Source organism: Pygocentrus nattereri, chromosome 16 (assembly GCF_015220715.1).
Source record: "Pygocentrus nattereri isolate fPygNat1 chromosome 16, fPygNat1.pri, whole genome shotgun sequence".
Lineage (NCBI taxonomy): Eukaryota > Metazoa > Chordata > Actinopteri > Characiformes > Serrasalmidae > Pygocentrus > Pygocentrus nattereri.
The window spans coordinates 30,195,616-30,216,494 of NC_051226.1; the positions used below are offsets into that span (position 1 = coordinate 30,195,616).

The window sequence follows — 20,879 nt, forward strand, 5'->3', positions numbered from 1 at the left end:
TTCAAGCTTGGCAGGAAATGTTTCATAAAGCCATTATGCACTTTAATGATTTTGTTCAGCTGTGATGAAAATCTTTTTCAGAAACATTTTAATTGACAATGTTATTTCAACATTGTATTGAACAACTCATAGATGTTTATTAATTGCCTTCTGGGGCGTTTGTATGAGACACACTGACATTTATTTATGTCTGTGCTTGATTTCAAAACTGATTTAATAATCTCATTAAAATGAGATCAGGCTTTATTGATTAGGCATTTGTGGAGCCATTCAGGCCAATTAATTTCATACCAAACACGGCTAAAACAATAGGTTTATTTCATTTGAAGACTGCTGGGCTTCCATTTGAGCTATTTAGGCTTTATGACTGATGAAGCTCTATCGCTTGCACCACTTTCTCTCTGAAGTCCTGTCCCAAATGCCACACTTGCAGTCCTGCAGTGCCCATTTGCACAAGCCTAGGAGGACCACATAGCCATACGATGTGAGTTAATTCTGTTTTACCTGTATTAAAATCTCAAAACACAATAGTTGATGTTTTACATTATGAAGTTTATATATTTTTGTAAAAAAATATGCTAATTCCAAGTTTTAACCTGGCAACACATTCCAAAAGACCTAAGACAGGAGCATGTTTACCACTGTCTTATATCGCCTTTCTTTTCTGGGACCGAAGATACCAAGTGAAAACATTTTTGCCATTAATCCATCTTCAGCTGCACAGCCATACAGGTTCGTGCTTCATAATGTGCCACACATTTTCAATGAGAAAAAAGTCTGGACTGCAGGAGCCTGTAATCTGAAATTAAGCAGCCATACTCTTCTACCGTGTCTACAGAGGTGACAAGTGAGTACTTCGTTACTGTACTTATGTATTTGTGTCTGTACTTTACTTGGGTATTTCTGTCCCTTAGGCTATGTTCACATTACAAGGTTGAAGTGGCACAAATCCGATTTGTTGCCCTAATGTGACTCAGGTCTGATGTTTGTGAACACGCATATCCGATCTTTTAAAATCCGACCTGAGTCATACGTGGTCCTAGATCGGATGCGTATCCCATTTGTGGCCATGTGACCTTAAAGTGAACTGCGCATGCTCCACCATTCAGCATTACCATGGCAGCAGCGCCGAACAGAGGTTAAAGCCTTTAAATGGTGGAAAAGCAACACATTTCACCTTTTTCGCCTTCGTCTCGCTCTAATAATGAAGCTGAGAGCTGAACAGAGTCGATTATCTTCGCAGCAAAGGCTCTTCTGCTCGTTAGTCTGTTTGCTGATGATGCATGTGACACACACGATTCATTCACGTGACAGTAATGAGCAGGACGTGGGCACGCGAGTCATTTCAGGACGCCGGTTCGTTCACATTAATGACAGATTTGAACCACTTTATCTAAACGAGTGTGAATGATCATGTCAGAGAGACCGGATTTGAGCTAAAAATCAGATTTGAGAATTGAGGCTTGTAATGTGAACATAGCATTTTTTACTCACTGCTTTTTCAAATCAGACCTGTTATTTTCGTTTTATCTATCTATGTATTTATTTATTTGTTTATTTATTTACATTTATGTTTATATATTATAATGTAATATATTTTACTCAGGCAACTGTATTCAGGTACCTAAAGACGTGAAGCTGTGCTTAGCTATTTTTTCGAGCAAAGGGATAAAAAAGAAACAAAGCGATGGCGCTGAGACTCTGAGACTAGACTGCATCCATGGCCTTCCTCAGAGTGCGTGGGTGATGAGGAGAGTCGGGAGAATTCCCGGTCTATCGCTTATTGTGAGCTAATGTATAAACTCACGCATATAAGCACAAGAACACTCACTTATACGTTTATCTGTAGGAAATTTACGGGTTAAACCAGCTGCCTCCACTCTGGTACACATCTGGTATCTGTCTGATACAGCCCTGGTTTGTGGATTACTGAGACTCCTACAGAAGATAGAGCTTAGGTGAAGCTGAAGATAGCTTTAGTTCCCATTCCACCTTAAATGATGTAGCGTTAGCAATAATGTTCAGCCGCCCGGATGAACAATACTGTTCAACTGCAGGATTTTTAAGGTGGAATGGACATGTTAAACTGACTTCAGCTTTGAGAGATCAGCACGACTGTGTGAACCTGGCCACAATATTAACCAATCTGCTGCTGGCTGATGGAACAAGCAGCTGTACCGAGTTTATCGCTGTTGCTTCAGTTCGTTATCAGGGTGGCTGTGGTTGAATTTTCAGCTCCAGTGGCAGTAAAGATGAAAACAAATGTAAAACACATTGTTGTTGCTAGTCTTCTGAAAATGTGACACTTACAGTGCAGTTGTACTAATAAGCTAGAATGGGCTGTGTGAAAACTAAAATTATTTGAGGAAATCAATACATCACATGTAGGAGCATAAATAGACCATTAACATGTTTCATATCCTCCTTTGCAGTATGTGTCTGCAGTTTTTAGGTTTAGATGTTTAAAATTGCTGCGCTGTATTTTAAGCCTTCACACATCAGCTGTTTTAATGAACTTTTATATTCTGTTCTCACGTCTATGTTACTCCCTGCTGTGGCAGTAACCTGTGTATTTGGTTTTGATTAGGTTTTAAGTTTATACATCTTTAATTTTAACTGGTCTGTGTGAGGGGAAATCGACGAAATTGTATTCTGCTTGCTAGTAAATAATGTGGCACAATGATGTGAACACTGCCTTTTGCTCTCATTGTGCTGTCCAATATGCGCAAGAACAATAAAAGTTTCAGACAAACCGCATGGAGTGAATAGAATAGAATAGAATTTAGAGCCATTTGTCACTGTGTTTGCACACTGTGAAATTAGACCTCGGCATTTAACCCATCCCTGCAGTGAAACATCCACATACATGCACACTAGTGAACACACACACTAGGGGGCAGTTAGCACACTTGCTCGGAGCAGTGGGCAGCCCTATCCATGGCGTCTAATTCTTCTTTGACTTAGAGAACAAGACTTCCATTTTTCTTCTTTGACCTGGAGACCACGACTTCCATTCTTCTTTGACCTGGAGAACACAACTTCCATTCTTCTTCTTTGACCTGGAGAACATGACTTCCATTCTTCTTCTTTGACCAGGAGAACAAAAATTCCATTCTTCTTCTTTGACCTGGAGAACAAAAATTCCATTCTTCTTCTTTGACCTGGAGAACAAAAATTCCATTCTTCTTCTTTGACCTAGAGAACACGGCTTCCATTCTACTTCTTTGACCTGGAGAACACGACTTCCATTCTTCTTTGACCTAGAGAACATGACTTCCATGCTTCTTCTTTGACCTGGAGAACACGACTTCCATTCTTCTTCTTTGACCTGGAGAACACGACTTCCATTCTTCTTCTTTGACCTGGAGAACACAACTTCAATTCTTCTTCTTTGACCTGGAGAACACGACTCCCATTCTTCTTCTTTGACCTAGAGAACACAACTTCCATTCTTCTTTGACTTACAGGACAAGACTTCCATTCGTCTTTGACCTAGAGAACATGACTCCCATTCTTCTTCTTTGACCTGGAGAACATGGCTCCCATTCTTCTTCTTTGACCTGGAGAACATGATGTCCAATTTTTCAATAAATAATCTGAAAGATTGACTAATCAGACCACAATACATACAGTGTATCACAAAAGTGAGTACACCCCTTGCATTTCTGCAGATATTTAAGTGTGTCTTTTCATGGGACAATGCTGACAAAATGACACTTTGACACAATGAAAAGTAGTCTGTGTGCAGCTTATATAACAATGTAAATTTATTCTTCCCTCAAAATAACTCAATATACAGCCATTAATGTCTAAACCACCGGCAACAAAAGTGAGTACACACCTAAGTTTACCAGAGCTTCACGGGTTGCCACTGGAATGCTTTTCCACTCCTCCATGACGACATCACGGAGCTGGTGGATATTCGAGACTTTGTGCTCCTCCAGCTTCTGCTTGAGGATGCCCCAAAGATGTTCTATTGGGTTTAGGTCTGGAGACATGCTTGGCCAGTCCATCACCTTTACCCTCAGCCTCTTCAATAAAGCAGTGGTCATCTTAGAGGTGTGTTTGGGGTCATTATCATGCTGAAACATTGCCCTGCGACCCAGTTTCCGGAGGGAGGGGATCATGCTCTGCTTCAGTATTTCACAGTACATATTGGAGTTCATGTGTCCCTCAATGAAATGTAAGTCCCCAACACCTGCTGCACTCATGCAGCCCCAGACCATGACATTCCCACCACCATGCTTGACTGTAGGCATGACACACTTATCTTTGTACACCTCACCTGATTGCCGCCACACATGCTTGAGACCATCTGAACCAAAAAAATTAATCTTGGTCTCATCAGACCATAGGACATGGTTCCAGTAATCCATGTCCTTTGTTGACATGTCTTCAGCAAACTGTTTGCGGGCTTTCTTGTGTACAGACTTCAGAAGAGGCTTCCTTCTGGGGTGACAGCCATGCAGACCAATTTGATGTAGTGTGCGGCGTATGGTCTGAGCACTGACAGGCTGACCCCCCACCTCTTCAATCACAGCACTGTTGCGCCTATCTTTCAAAGACAGCATTTGTATGTGATGCTGAGCACGTGCACTCGGCTTCTTTGGACGACCAACACGAGGTCTGTTCTGAGTGGACCCTGCTCTTTTAAAATGCTGGATGATCTTGGCCACTGTGCTGCAGCTCAGTTTCAGGGTGTTGGCAATCTTCTTGTAGCCTTGGCCATCTTAATGTAGCGCAACAATTCGTCTTTTAAGATCCTCAGAGAGTTCTTTGACATGAGGTGCCAGTATGAGAGAGTGTGAGAGCTGTACTACAAATTTGAACACACCTGCTCCCTATGCACACCTGAGACCTAGTAACACTAACGAGTCACATGACATTTTGGAGGGATTCTGTATATTGAGTTATTTTGAGGGAAGAATAAATTTACACTGTTATATAAGCTGCACACAGGCTACTTTTCATTGTGTCAAAGTGTCATTTTGTCAGTGTTGTCCCATGAAAAGATATACTTAAATATCTGCAGATATGTGAGGGGTGTACTCACTTTTCCATGGTGCACCAGTCCACTTCAGATGAGCTTGAGCCCAGAGAAGTCAGCAGTGTTTCTGGATGTTGTTGATCTATGGCTTCGGTTGTGCATTGTAACTCTAACTTGCATTTGTAGATGCAGTGACAAATGATATTTTTAGTGACATTGGTTTGTCAAGGTATTGCTGGGCCAGTAGTAGAAGTGAGCTGTTTTTAATGCAGTGTCATCTGTATAATTAAAGGTGATATGTCAATTACAAATACTTCTAATAAATACTTAAGAAAGATGGATCTGAGTGATTGCCAAGTTTTGCTTTCAGTTATATTTGTATTTGTGTTTATCTTACTATTTATAGCTATTTTGTCTTTATGGTTCCTTTTAAAAGGTACAACAAATCGATTGCAACTATGCTTTATTCCACACTTTGGCCTTGCACGCATCACACTTTACAAAGTACTTCAGACAAACACAAATAAAACAAATGGCTGCATTACAACATGCTAACTCATCATCTCTTACTTTGCTGACCAAAATACAAATAAAACCAAGGGATAAAATGATCATCATAGCACCAATGCAAACACTTCATATATCACAGTGAGGATATGTATATGTGTATAACTAATATGCTGTGACATAGACTGAATGGATCAGTTCAAAGTGTAATGTCAGCACTAAACCTGTGGCCTGGTGCACATCTCAGCAGAGAAAACCACAGATAATATTACTGCAAATATACTGAAGCTGTTTTTTCCCTCATCACTTTATTCTTTTAATTCCTCACATTTAACCTTCACTTTCATAGCACTTTTGAACAGAGGTGGAAAGTAATGTTATTGTACTTGACATTTTCCCTGCTATGGTACTTTTTGGAGTAGAATTTAATCATAGTACAAATAAATAAATTAGAAAAAAGCCTAATTGCATTTAAAAAATTCAGTTCTGAAAACCAATCAAAACAGAGCAGCTCCTGGCTGCAAAAACACTCCAGTGCAGAGCCATCCAGTGCAGTGCACTACACTGAAGAACGTTGATTCATTTTCAAATGAGCTAAGGACTATTGTGCAGCAAGGAAAATACACTTTTGTTGTAGTTTTGGAGGTAAGCTTCCATAATTTCACGATTCCATAATTTCATTGCACTCAGGCCTGTTTTATTCTTTCGATTCCTACTGGCCTAAATGTTAATCCCATCAGATTATGAGTGGTGGGGTATTAAGTTAAGTCACCTTACAGATAATATTACATCAGTGAGCTTTATTTTTGTCAGTTGATCACATAATGCAGCCTATCTCTGTCTCTCTTCCTCTCTCTCCCTCCCTGTCTCTCTGCCTTTGTGTTTGTCTTTGACTGTGTGTCACACCAGTCATTTCTGCTGCTCCTGTCCCTAACGGTGAGGACATGCCCACGGACTCCAACTCCCATAATGCCCTGGACTCTGGCATCACATGTCCCGCGGATCACATGACTCTAACCAGGTCTCAGTCACCTAAGTTTTACCTGTTACCACTAGTGTATATACCCCTTTGTTCACTGTTTTACTCGCCGAGTATTGTGGTTCCTTCCCTACTCTACAAAGCGTTCTTGTTATGATCTTTTTGCCCATTTCTCTGTTTGTGAATTTTTGCCTTGCCTCTAATATTGATCTGCCGTACTTCGAACCACTGTTTATTCATCCTGGTATGTTTTGTGTTTTGTACTTAATATTGAGACCCTGGCCCATTTTTGACTACACTTTTGGATTTGCCCTTTTTAATAAAGCCTCATTTAACTATCCGTTCTTGTCTTCTCCCTACCTGGACATGACACTGTGATTAGCTGTTTAACTGTCAAACACTAAAATAATTTCTGATTGTGTGTGAAGTAATTAGTATGATTACCAGGTAAATATGTCACAGTAAAGAAACTCAACGCTGGAACCTGCCTTTAAAACACTTGTCTTTTACCATTTTTATAATGAAATTTTTAAAAAAGTTTTTATTGAGAAGAAATCTTAGTCTGCAACTATATTAGCAATGAGAGCTGTTTTCATTGCTCTAAAAGACAGGAATGAAATCAGGAAACTTTTTAATATCTGAAGGATGTGAAAACATATAGATAAACAGTAAGAAATGCCATGACCACTGCTTTGCCAGGGGAGACTTACAAAGTACAGTGATACATGCAAAATAGCTCTACAGTAATAAAAAATAATCCAGCAGTTTTACAGCTGAGGCAACTGTTAGCTTATAGATTGTGCTGCCAAAATCAGGGACACAATAAAGTGTTCCTGTCATTAAAATAAAATTAATTTATGCTTCTTTATTATTATATATGTGGCACTCTGAAGAATCCAAACCCTAACTTAACCAGAGGGGCAAGCCTTATGTCTGGAGAAATTAAGTTTATTAATTTGCACGCAGGTACCAGACATCTAGCCAGCCTGTAAGACACTGGGCTGATGCTTTTTTTTTTTTAGCATGGACCAATGCCAAGATTAGGCTCAGCCTATACATGGCAAGTGACAGGTGTGACAGACATGACCATGTAGGGATAAACAAGAATAGACAGAAGAACGTTCTAAATACAGTCACAGTACAGGCACACACAATACAGAATATAGTGACATATAATGCAACACTAAACACATTACAGAGCAGTACTTTTCTACAATTCACAAGTTTGATCTTGTTAATGAAAATGTTGAAAATGTTCATATGAAAGCAACTCCAGACTTCAAATACTGTATGTAGATCAAAACAAAGGTACATGTATATACACGTGATGTATTTTTGTGCTATTGCATTCAATAGGAGTCTGTGAGCCAGATGGTGATATACATATTGCATATTGCACTGCTACTTTGTTTATACACCCAGGCATATTGCACAACTAGTAACATATGTTATTGTGTACAGTGTTTAGTCAGTTTGTTCATTCACTGGACGTGACATACACCACTGCATTGTCACCTCTATAATATTATGCAGTTTTACTTAAGTTTTTTGTACTGCACATTATATTTTATGGTTGTTTTAATATATTTTATTGCATATCTTTACCATTTACTATTTAACATACAGCCATGCTTTTGCTCTTGTTTTTCTCATTGCTGTACTTTGTGGTGCTGTAATAGATGACTTTCCCTCTGGGATTCTGTAGTTGTGATAAGGCAGTTGCAATGTGCAGTCTGTAGTTGTGATAAGGCAGTTGCAACATGCAGTCTGTAGTTGTGATAAGGCAGTTGCAACATGCAATCTGTAGTTGTGATAGGGCAGTTGCAACATGCAGTCTGTAGTTGTGATAAAGCAGTCTGTAGCTGTGATAAGGCAGTTGCAACATGCAGTCTGTAGTTGTGATAAAGCAGTCTGTAGCTGTGATAAGGCAGTTGCAACATGCAGTCTGTAGTTGTGATAAGGCAGTTGCAACATGCAATCTGTAGTTGTGATAGGGCAGTTGCAACATGCAGTCTGTAGTTGTGATAAAGCAGTCTGTAGCTGTGATAAGGCAGTTGCAACATGCAGTCTGTAATTCTGATAAGGCAGTTGCAACATGCAGTCTGTCGTTGTGATTAGGCAGCTGCCACATGCAGTCTGTAGTTGTGATAAAGCAGTCTGTAGCTGTGACAAGGTGGTTGCAACATGCAGTTTGTAATTGTGATAAGGCAGTTGCAACATGGTCTGTAGCTGTGATAAAGCAGTTGCAACATGCAGTCTGTAGTTATGATAAAACAGTCTGTAGCTGTGGTAAGGCAGTTGCAACATGCAGGCTGTAGTTGTGGTAAGGCAGTTGCAACATGCAGGCTGTAGTTGTGGTAAGGCAGGTGCAACATGCAGGCTGTAGTTGTGATAAGGCAGTTGCAACATGCAGGCTGTAGTTGCGATAAGGCAGTTGCAACATGCAGGCTGTAGTTGCGATAAGGCAGTTGCAACATGCAGGCTGTAGTTGTGATAAGGCAGTAGCAACATGCAGGCTGTAGTTGTGATAAGGCAGTTGCAACATGCAGGCTGTAGTTGTGATAAGGCAGTTGCAACATGCAGGCTGTAGTTGTGATAAGGCAGTTGCAACATGCAGGCTGTAGTTGCGATAAGGCAGTTGCAACATGCAGGCTGTAGTTGTGATAAGGCAGTAGCAACATGCAGGCTGTAGTTGTGATAAGGCAGTAGCAACATGCAGGCTGTAGTTGTGGTAAGGCAGGTGCAACATGCAGGCTGTAGTTGTGATAAGGCAGTTGCAACATGCAGGCTGTAGTTGTGATAAGGCAGTTGCAACATGCAGGCTGTAGTTGTGATAAGGCAGTTGCAACATGCAGGCTGTAGTTGCGATAAGGCAGTTGCAACATGCAGGCTGTAGTTGTGATAAGGCAGTAGCAACATGCAGGCTGTAGTTGTGATAGGGCAGTAGCAACATGCAGGCTGTAGTTGTGGTAAGGCAGGTGCAACATGCAGGCTGTAGTTGTGATAAGGCAGTTGCAACATGCAGGCTGTAGTTGTGATAAGGCAGTTGCAACATGCAGGCTGTAGTTGTGATAAGGCAGTTGCAACATGCAGGCTGTAGTTGTGATAAGGCAGTTGCAACATGCTAACAATTTCATTAAGGCAAATGTACAGCTGATTAGTAATGATTCACCAGGAGCATAAGTTGACTGGATTGTATATTTTATAATATGTGAAGATTTGTTGAAAGAGATGTTTATATCCAGAGTACTGAGTGTCCAATTTATTAGGAACACCTAACTTGTACATATACTTATATGCCATATTGTCAGGTACACCTAACCATGTAGTTTCACTTTGTAAGTTTACAATTACTGACTGTAGTTAATCCACTGCGTCACAGTTTATCAGCCACCCTATAACCACTCCATCAGTGGAAAAGAACCACCATACCACAGGACTACCCCTGACCAGCTGTTTTTCGGATTGAACTATTCACAGCACAGCAGTGTGACACTTGTGTAGCAGTAGAATGTTGCTGTATGGTGAACTGCTATATGTGTATTATGTTTTTAAATAGCCTATCAAACAAAAAATTATGTTCTGTGGTCAGAAACTGACCACTGATAAAGAGCTAAATGCAGTGTCCAGCAAGTGTACACAGTGTATGTGCCTAACATACTCAGAGTGGTGTATACCTAAGTTTTTCCTGAAGTTAAAGCAAATATTATATGTAAATAAATCATTTTCATTCTAAATCTGTTTTCTGATAAAATGCCACAAACTTTCAAAACTGGTTAGGAAGGGAGAGAAACAACATTGCACAATGTTGCCACAGTATTTCAACTGGGTGATTTTGGCAATAATGCAGTCTGTCAGTCTGGAAGATGGCCAGGTCAGCAACAAGGAATGATCCTCTTGTGTCTTATTGAATATCCCAAGACATTAAAACCCACAAGCTCTGCTAGGCCACGGCACAACATGACACACCAAATGTGTGTCATAAAATCAGATCAATCAGTTCAGACTTTTATGTCCACATGATGTTGTTTTGCAACTTTTCTGAATTGATGTTCCAAATGAATCCATATTTGTCAATATCAAATATGTCAGTATGAACACTAAGTGAACCAGAAATGCATCACTTTCTACTTTTGTAGTTTTGTCATATACAAATATTAACACATACTGAGATCATGTATGCATATCACAAATGGTCCAAATAGGCATATATATATATATATATATATATATATATATATATATATATATATATATATATATATATATATATATATATATATAGTGTCTGTATCATGCATTAACTTTTGCCACTATAATTTTCGGAATCTAAGGAAGTTACAGCTGAGGAGCACCAATTGCATAATTAGAGATATGCCCAGATGCTGACACTGTGCTGTTGCTATAAAAAGCAATGATGTAAACATGGCAGATAAATCTGTGATTAATTTATTAGCCCCCTTTCACCCTGTACTTCAATGATCAGAACCCCCACAGGCCCACCACAGAGCAAGTATTATGGTGGGTCATTCTCAGCATTGCAGTGACACTGATGTGGTGGTGGTGGTGTGTTAGTGTGTGTTGAGCTGGTATGTGTGGCTTAGAGACAGCAGTGCTGCTGGAGTTTTTGAACACTGTGTCCATGCCTGCCTTGTTCGTCCACTTTATAGATGTGAAGTCTGAGACAACGGCTCATCTGTTGCTGCACAGTGTGTTAGTTATCCTCTAGTCCTTCATGAGCCCCCTAATCATTCAATATGTAGTAAATTGTCTCTGTCTGTCTATGGCTGCTCTGCTCTTGATGACCGGTATTAGCAACTGGAATAACTGTGCATCAAACACACAACAAAAACAGTTTTTAGAGAACGTCTAGAAAACAAAACAAAAAACAAAACAAACTTAAAACACAATTCAAATGGACAAGCTAGAAGAGCTGAACTCTGCCTGATCAGAACTGTGCGGTTTTTTCAGACCACATGGTGATTGACAATGGTGTTGCCATGGCAACAAAAGCAACTCCATGGAAAAGGCTTTTTTGTTTGTTTGTTTTTTAAGCTTCCTTTTTTTTTGTCAGAAGTTGACCATGGACACCAGATTATGGAAGTAAAGTTACTTTTAACCAGCAGTGACCGTAACATTAGGTATGCAGTGACACCACTTGTGATGAAACCACTTGGCTTAGCTCATAATAATTACATAATATCCTATAAAGAGCATACACAGTATCACACTGAGTAAGATTACACATAGCATAACCAGTCACTGACTACAGTATCCATGGTGGTAAGTGGTAGTGTTAAACTCCAATAGGAATTTGGCCAACCACTTAAACACCGTGAACATTTGATAAAGCTGTGGCTTCCCCAGTCCTGCTGACTCCATCCCTTACATAATACTTATGTAAAATACACTTATATTTCACATTTGACATTTGATTTCTGCACACTTTGTGTTAAAAATACTTTTTTTTCACATGAAAAAGTTTGACCATATGTGAAAACCTGTAACGTTTAGATTTTTCTGTAAATGATGGTCTACACATTTTTGTATTTCCCTACTCTACACATGACCTAGGCCATACGGAGCTTATTAATTAGTTGGTGAGTTCACTCAGGTATGTTTGCTGAGACAAAGTACAAAAAACCCCAGAGTGTGAGGGTTTCAGGACTGGAACTGGAAAAATCTGTGCTAAAATATAATATTGTGACCTAAGAGGCAGGGGTGAAGAAAGACGATTTTACAAGTTAAAAGATAAGAATTCAGTATAAACTAATGTGTCTTTGGTGCAGGTCCCATCCTCGGTCCAGGTCTTAGAACGTTGAGAGCCTCACTGATCCTGCCGGATCAAAATGGCAGGACAGGGCCAACCCCTGGACAACCAGTTAGGGACCAACCTAGTGGTGGACAGGAGAAAGGGTTGCAATATCGAAGCATGGGCACCTGAAAGCAGCATAATAGGCAGGTAAATCAAGTTTTTAAGTATTTAAACGTTAAATAGAGTTGCAGGCCTGCTATTGGTCAGGAGTAATGAATGAATGAATGATGTAGCATTAGTGTTCCTGCCACAACTTTCACTAAAGCTTCCATCAACATGTACATTAGTCAGCTAAGTCTGACTAGCTACACCAAATCCGAATATTGGGCCTCATTCACCAGACGTTGTAAAAGCCACTTATGCATTTTTCAAAATGATTTTCACATTCGCCCATGATTTCTTATTTGGTATTTGTTATTGGGTAAGAACAGAATCTACACACATTTGAACACAAAGGTATGAACAGTTCTGAACATTGTGACTCTGACGTAGACTTTTAGGATTTTTTAAGAACACATTTCAGAAAAACCTAGGAAGATATTGGTAAATGAGGCTTATTCTGGTTTTGCAGTCAGTAGTACATTCATGCAGGAGCCTGTTGTTAAAAACATCAACAGCAAGTTCACAGCCACTTTAAAGTGAGGGTTGGCCAAAGATCAGTTCTGATGTTTGAAGAAAAGGTTTTTGTGTTTTGTGCTGGACCTACAAGAATACTGTAGCTTGTAAGAGAAGTTCATAGCTGCCAGGTATGCATTGTGCACACTGTTTGTCTAAATCAGTACATACTTGCCTCAAACTGTGTTGAGTTGCTAAATAATCTAAAACCTACTTGCTTATATGATACAATGGACAAATAGAGTATTTTTAGCAAAGCAACAAACTTTTTTCTGTTTTACAATTTGACTAATTGAATTAATACAGAATTTTAAATTTAACTGAACTGCTCATGCCTATTGGCTACATTTGCCTCACATCTCTTGGTGCAAAACAAAATAAGCAGACTTGGTACACCAAACACGTCACAACTGATTGAGAACATTTGGGATAAGGGAAAAATTGTGTAAATTTGATGTTTGGCCAAACCTTCACTTTAAGACAGAGTTTACAATGCACAATGTACAATGTACAAGCAAAACAACCCAATTATATCAAGTCTGGTTTCTCAAGCCCATATAGTCCCAAAACAAAAAAGAGAGATCACATCATTCCCATTTTGAAGGAACTGCACTGGCTGCCTGTATAATTCAGGATAGATTTCAAGGTTCTGCTACTAGTCTTTAAAATACAGAATTTACCATCTGTAAAATACAGAAAACATGGAGAGACTCTTTCAGTTATTATGCACCTAAACTGTGGAACTCAATTCCACCTTTTATTAGACAGCCAAGCTCAGTGCTTACTTTTAAGAAGCACCTAAAAACTTCTTAAACATTTAACTAAAACTGAATGTCTCGTGGTGTTTATCTTTATCTTGCAATTTAATCTTCTCGTCTAACTGTAAAGCACTTTGAGCTGCCACCTGCATGAAAAGTGCTGTGTATATATACTACAACAACATTATTGTTATTATTATTATTATTATTATTATTATTATTATTACTTCTAACCAAATTGTCTTTCTTGGCTGCACACTAAGTGAACTGAAGATGTGGAAGGTTGTATCACTGCTATCTAAACTTCTCCAATCTCCTGTCTAATTTCCCTTCACTGTTCCTTCACATTAGGAAAATGCAAATCTCACCCGTTATGCCCTCAATCATAGAGAATTTGATACTTCATCAGTCTGCAACTACTAATGAACATAATTGCCTTGTTAATACACTGCCAGTTACAGTGGGTGGACTGCGTGGGCTTTTGACAGGAGTAATTGGAGGTGCGTACCAGGCCAAATTTTTCTGATACCACTTGTCTGTTTCAGTTTAGTAGGAGGTACTTTGAGAAATGGTACAGTTATGTCCAAAGCTTTGGCAAAGCATCTCAACAATGCATTTAAAGTTGTCATTTTGCACTGGTATAAAACCTATATCTTAAAACTATCATCTAAAACCTACTTCATCAAAATCATTTCAAGCTCCAAATGAACACTGGTCCAACTTAATTCTGGTGCCAACAGAGGACGGTAGTAATTAGTATAATTTTCCTTTTTTACTTTCATAAAATTCAGAGTAATAAATGTGTACTTTTCTGAGTAATTTCAAGTTACAATACTAACGCAGATGCATATTTGAAAAGAAAGGAATCTACTTTCACTAAGTTCCATCATTTAAACTTAGTTCGTACTTGCTTACACTTCTCTCTTTGGAGTTTTTTAAATTTTATATCAAAAATATCGCAAAAAGAATGCGTGTAGCTGGTTTGAGGACACCTGCTCTTCCAGTGTTTCTTCTCAAATAAGGTGTGTTAAAAGGGAATTTGCCTCCCTGTGTTGCAGTAACAACTTCTATTTTTGGGAAAGCTTTACATTAGATGTTGGAACATTGTTGTGAGCATTTGATTGCATTCAGCCACAAGAGCATTAATAGGCCTGGGGCTGATACTGGATGATTAGTCCTGAGTTTTGAAAGCAGTTTTTTGTTGCAATTCTTCTGTCATATCTTCAGCTGTACAACTGTACGGGTGCTTCATTATTGTGTTTTGCAGATGTTTTCAATAAGAGCCAGGTCTGGACTGTAGGTAGGCCAGTGTACTACCTGCACCTGTATCCAGAATATGGCTTGGTATTGTCTTGTTGACATTATCTAGAAGGCAGCATATTCTGCTTAGTGTTCAGCTTTATTGGTGCCTTCACAGATGTGCCTGTTGCCCACTAATAATAACTTTACACTGGTAACATGGTCCTTTGCTTCTTTGGCCCAGAGAACACAACTTACATTGTGTCCATAAACAATCTGAGGTTGATTCACCAGACCACTCCACCTTCAATTTTGCTCATACCAAAGGTATTGTATGCAGGCTGCTCCACAGCCCAATGCTGGGGGCCTTTTTTGCCCCTCTAATTGACAATTGGCATTGCGTATGGTGACTTTATTCTCATGTGCTGCCGCTTCAGAGCATTCTATTCTATTGGCAATGTTTTTCTGTTGAGTTTATATAAGCTATTTGCACAATTGAACACCTATGTCAACAATATAATACAATATAACAAGCACATAATTGATCACTTTATGTATTATGAAACACAATATATTCTGAGGATTTTTCTGTGCATGTTCCTTTTTAAACCAAGGGACTTTAACTGCCTTTCAGTTTTGAATCACGTGAGTGGTTTTATGGTGTTTCTAATTTTGATTTTACATCATTTTAAATTACCATTCCCTGCATTTCACACATGCATTAGTGCCAGTGAGAGGGCCATGTGCTCCAGAAAGAGGATCAAATGGACCAACTCAGAGAAAAGGCAGTACTTCAATGATGAGGTGGTATTTCACTTTTAATTAAGAACATTGATCCAAGCTAGACTCACTTATTTTATCAGTTCTTTGTTTTTCATTTCCTGTATCTGAAACTCAAGAGGTTCTGAATGTTACTGCTATGTGGTCTTTAGTAATACAATTCACATAGGTCTATAGTATGGGGAACATTATGATACACTATTGTTTAATATTTGAAATCAATAATGTCAGCCTATATTTCTTAATCAACTGGTTTTGTTACACATAGATATATGAAACGATTCAAATGTTTTGCACTACTTCATAGGTTGGAAATACTAAATCAAACATTGGAAAATGGAATCTAATTTAGATGATTAAAATCTATATGCCAATATGACAAAATTTATTTTGTCAATATTTAATATGGCAAGTGATTCCACATTTTTGAGGGTAGTAGGGGTGAAGTCTTAAGCATCTAACTAAAAGGTGACTTGATAAAGCTGTTGCTCTGCAACTCCAAGTGGTTGTTAAGGTGTTGCTAAGCTGGTGTTATATTATCCCAGAAGGCCGCTAAGGTGTTGCTAGGCTGTGCTATGGAGTCTAAGGCAGTTGAAAAGCTGTTGCTGGACATTAATATTTTATCCCAAGTAGTTGTTAATATGTGTGTATATCTGCTAGTATGTATGCTTGAATGAACTCTGTAGGAAAACTGTATATCAGTCCTGAAAGCACAACCCACAAGCTCTACAATCCGGTAAAATTTCACTGAAAACTGTTAGCAGTTAAATGGTGCAAAAAAAAACATAGAATAATAATTCTACATGTAGGCAAAAGCCATGTCGTATCATTGTAGACTTATTGTTTAATTCTGAGTTTTACATATTCTGGATGCCTTTTCAGCACCTTATGCATCACCATGTTGATGGTCTGAAAGATGGCATCTGCTGGCTCGTTGGTCTAGGGGTATGATTCTCGCTTAGGGTGCGAGAGGTCCTGGGTTCAAATCCCGGACGAGCTCAGCCTTTACAAAGAAAGGTACAGCATGAATTGAATAGTTTCTCCTACATTCTCGTCAGGAAAAAAAAATTAATTGAGTTGGCGAAACTGGTGACGTGCTCCTTGATCTAGGGGTATGACTCTCGCTTGTCGCACTAACCTAAATAGTCACATAATTTCATGTGCCTTGAGTCCTAAAAAGTGAATGCATGTTATTGTACTATGGTCTTTAGTAATGTGCTTGATGGTTACTCATATTGTAGGCAAAATGACAGCTAGCAAAATTGATAAGTCACCAAAGCTTATGACACATTTGTTTACCTGCACAACTGGTGCATACCTAGTGGAGATATCCAACAGTTTTCAATTTCTATATAAATGCAACTAGTGGACTGACAATCAGGTGAAAACAGCACATAAAGAGAGCATAGAGAACATGTTATAACCACAGCTTTCTTTTTGCCTCTTTCTTTGCTTAGCTTAATAGTTATATAGAAATTAACAGAAAGAAAGTATTGAAAGAAAGTGATCGTACTGTGAATGTGCTTGAATGTGCTAAAAAATTGATCCTAATTTCAGATTTGAAAATTTCAGATCTGAAATTTCAGATTTTTACAAACTTCTGCATAATTAAATAGTTTTATTAACAACATCTTTCAGAGTGGTTTGGCATGAAATGCTCCAACCTAGAAAAACGTGCAGAGTCAGAATTGTTCACTATGATGGTAATAAAAAACAGATTAAAAATACACCCCTTAATGTCCAGGACACTCTTTTATCATAGTTTTGAGATAAAGTTCTAGCCTAATACATGTTTTTAAAATCCATTCCTGGTGAATTGGCACAAGCAGGATGTTGTAAAGCAAAAAAGTACGAAAAAAAAACTGTTCCCAGATTAACCACTATTCTACTGTTATCAGCATTGCATATGAAAACTCAGAAGACATGTAGGTTTGCTGGTGGTTTTGGGTAGCAAATGAGCTGGTTATATTTGTATCGTACACATCACAATATCTGGTTCCCGTCACTACCAATTTAAAGATCAGAAATCAGTGGAAGTCCTCTTTAATGAAATCTTTTGGGTACACATGTTGTTCATCCTCTATTTATATTACTCTTTGGCTTGCCACCTACCTGTAATCTCACCATCTTACTCTCAGTGTATCTTTTAGGTGACTCAGCAGATGGAGCTGTTTCTTTCAGTCATGCAAATGGACTGAAAATTAAAGAAAGACTCCTGGTTACTGAATACCAGTTTTACAGTCATATAAATAATGTGCAAATACACTTCACTTTATTATTTCATTTTTAGTTATATGTGAAGGACAATGGACATTAAAAACCTGAAGTAAATGTACCAGTGTCTGTTTTTAACTGACAAGACAGGTTTTACCTATTGAAACTTCTACCTTGTACTCTCCATTTTATGATGTCTGTCTACGTTACAGTTACACAATGTAGATGTACAATCACAGCGTGTCACTCAAAAAAAAAGATTGTCACTGCTCACCTGAGAGTTGCCCAATACCCAAAAATATCCAGCCAGGTGTGACTCTGGGCCAGAACTATCCATACCCTTTTGACTACCTGTGTCTGTTTCTCAGACTTTCTTGGAATTGGGTTTTTATATTTGGTTGTAAAGAGGCATACTGGTGCCATTAAAGGGCACTTATTATGCTTTTCTGATTTCCCCTTTCCTCTAGTACGTTATATAGCTTTTTGTGAATGTTAACTGTCTGCAAAGTTACAAAGTTTAAAGTACACGCCAGAGAGACTAACTCTCTTCCACAGAACCAATATTCTCAGCTGCCTGACATGCTGGAAAGCCTTTTTCCTTTGTTACAAGATGATGCAATATTTTAACAAAATCCTTATTACCTGCCTTACCCCCAAGATTGGCATGACCTCACACAACACACAGCAACTACTGGAGGCTGGGAAGATATTGTTCAGTTTTCTAGTCATGTCGGGAAGATTCCGACTTGACTTTCATGATTGGACTTTTACAGCAGAACTGACGTCATTGGAAAAATAGTCTCACCAGTGTTTACAGTTGCTCAGGAGAGAGGGGTCTGTCTGCAGACTGCAAGACAGGGGCAGAACAAGCAGGAGCACACTGGTCTCATGAGGAGGCGGGGCTTAAAGACACAGGAGCGTAACAGAGTGTTTTTGACAGAGGGTGCATAGAGATGTACAGTATGAGAAAAATAATGTTTTTGGAGCATTGAAGCTTGTACTTCTAGTCTAGTGGACCCTAAAAATAGAAATATGAACAAGGAAAATGAGCATAATAGGGAAATCAAGCGTTGAGATCTAAACAAAGTCATTCAGAGTGGTTTGATGTAAAATGAAAGTTTGTGTATACAATACAAATATATCCAAATAAAACAAATGGAATTCCCCTTTAGGTCAAACTAACTGTTGTTACACAGTTATTACCTTGAATGTTGATGTAACCTTGTCCTGGTAAGATGACTTCATAATGGATACAGCATTTTAAAATGTACACTTATTGAACTGCCCTCTGAACAGGTGATTATGTAGGGTAGAATACAGTGTGCTCGATTTGGTTGTGAATATGATTAATTTTGAATATTTGCACAGAGGGACTGAAGAAAAATTCCCCTAAAGGCAGGAAAAGTAATTATTAGAAGGTTGTTGCAGTTAAATGTAAATGATGCCTTAAAAGCATCCAGTGAAACCCATCTTTTTACTATTTTTTTGAGGTTCAAGATAACTATGTATTAAGGCATGCATAGATTCAGGGAAAGCAATTTTAGTGTGTGTTTTTCAACTGTTCTTTGTACTTTAGGCCATTGCATCATTGCCTGCTTGTGAATCCATGTGATTATACTCTCCATCCTGAGGATGGAAAAACCTGAGCGTTTTCTAATTATTAATTAAGCACAGGGGTAGATAGAAATAAAGAAAGAATAATAATGGCAAGAAAAAGTAGAAAAATAGCAGTATATTTAGCTTCTTTGCTGATGGGAACTTTTAGAGTGGCTCAGCAGGGGGAGGTGGGAGTGTAGCGTAGTGGGGGGGGGTGGTTGGTGGTTAGGGCTATAATTAGTGAACGGGGCTGTAGTGAACAGGACCTCTAAAATGTGCTCCAGGGAGTCTGCCACAACATATGTTTATTCCACAAAATACCTGGTATGCAGAACTGCTAAGACTGTGGCAGATACACAAGCCTGTATTACAGCTAATCCTGTATACTGTGGCTCAAAGACATGTGTCTCTAGTGGCTTAGTGAGTCATATGTTTGGGGATATATCTGCATTGTTCGGGTGACAGACAATGGGTGAGACTCCTTGTCGAAACTGTGATGTTTCTCCCAGAAAAAAAAGTCTGAGTCATGCTCTTTCCTGAACCTCAGTACACGCCAAGTCAAATTATATGTTTTGTTGATGCATTACTCTACAGGGAACAAACTGAAAAATAGCATTTTTTGCAGATTTTACTGCAACATTTCTGTGTGTTTGCCGAGCTTAAAATATTAAATCTATCTATCTATCTATCTATCTATCTATCTATCTATCTATCTATCTATCTATCTATCTATCTATCTATCTATATTTACACATACAGAAAATATTAAAAGTGCAATAACTTTTGCACAGGCCTCATTTTATTTTATTTTTCCCCAATATGTTCAATTCAGCACTAACTGAATGTATAGAAATGTACTTACCTTGAGTATGTGTACTTTCACCAGGGTGCCCAAACTTTTGCATAGGACTATACTTATCAATGGTTAAAATGCTGCTCCCATGATGTGCCAAGGTGATAGTACTCAACAGCCAATATGAAATTATTGTGACCAAAACCATCACTGACTTAGGAGCTACAAATTCCAGTCACCAATAATATTGGCTGACAGTTAAAGAATTAAACAGACTGCAGTCATTTTAGTTAAACACTGCTTTACTGACTGTTAGTCAGATTTATTTATCTTTTAATTAACATTTCTTACTTTACCAATGATGGTGTTTGCAATCAAATCCATTAGTTTAGTGTTGCTGTCATAGAATAGCAGAGGATGAATGTCAGCGTAGCAGTCTCTACAAGCTGGAGAGTTTGTACTAGTGGCAAAATGCACACATGCTGTAGTTAAGTGAAAATATAGATACCTTTTGTAAAATATTACTTGAGTGAAAGCAGAAGTTCTCTGTTTTGTGTCTAACTCATTTAAAGTCCAAAACTCCTTGCTTTTAAATG

At 38.5% G+C, this 20,879-nt stretch overlaps 1 non-coding gene across 1 annotated transcript; it reads left to right on the forward strand.

Annotated features, from left to right (window-relative positions):
* Positions 1-16,608: 16,608 nt before the first annotated feature.
* On the forward strand, positions 16,609-16,681 carry trnap-agg. The gene has a single exon. It is a non-coding gene; the product is annotated as a tRNA-Pro (tRNA).
* Positions 16,682-20,879: the final 4,198 nt, after the last annotated feature.